Raw genomic sequence first — 880 nt, 5'->3', positions numbered from 1 at the left:
AAATAAATAAATAAATAAATAAATAAATAAATAAATAAATAAATAAATAAATAAAAATAAAAGAAGTAATGAGGCCAGGTTCAGTGGCTCACACTCTCACCTGTAATCCCAGAACTTTTGGGAGGGAGGCAGGAGGATCGTTTGAAGTCCAGGAGTTTGAGATCAGCCTGGGCAACATGGCAAAGCCCTGTCTCTACAAAAAAATGCAAAAATCAGCGAGAAGCAGTGGTGCACACCTGTAGTGCCAGCTTCTTGGGGGGTTGAGGTGGGAGGACACTTGAGCCAGGGAGGTCTAGGCTGCCTGGACCCATGTTCATACCACTGCACTCCACCCTGGGTTACAGGGTGAGATTCCATCTCAAAAAAAAAGTAACTGAACTGCAGAGCTAGTGGTTGAGTACATCAAATGTAGCAGCTGTTCTTTTAGACAAGAAAATGAGCTCAGTGGTTTATTTCGTTCTCATAAATATCAGTGGAAACATAAATAAATAATAAAGGGATAGCTCAGGATGTACCAGAATGCCTCTTGCTTGTTCACTTTGAGGGAATATTTCCCTTCTTATCTTCACCTCACCTCCTGTCTCTCTTGGGACTGTTCCCTGCCCAGTTGTATCACCAAAACAGTACCTACCTCATTCACAAGTGTAATAGTTTGAGTAGCTCTTGCTAAGATATTAGAAAGCATGATGCAAACTGAGGCCTCAAAGTATTTATACGCTGGGGGTTGCCCACTTGGAATGCTCCTTATTGGAGGCCAGCCACCATGCAGAGGCCAGTCCCACGGAGAGGCTCTGGGACCACATGGAGAGTGGTCCAGTTGTTACAGCCATCCTGTGCAAGCATCCACACTGACCCATGTCAACAGCTGGAATGACCTGCC

The sequence above is a fragment of the Colobus angolensis genome, unplaced genomic scaffold (assembly GCF_000951035.1).
Source record: "Colobus angolensis palliatus isolate OR3802 unplaced genomic scaffold, Cang.pa_1.0 Scaffold336, whole genome shotgun sequence".
Taxonomy (NCBI): domain Eukaryota; kingdom Metazoa; phylum Chordata; class Mammalia; order Primates; family Cercopithecidae; genus Colobus; species Colobus angolensis.
The sequence above is the reverse complement of the archived record's forward strand: the minus strand, read 5'-3'. Positions refer to the sequence as shown.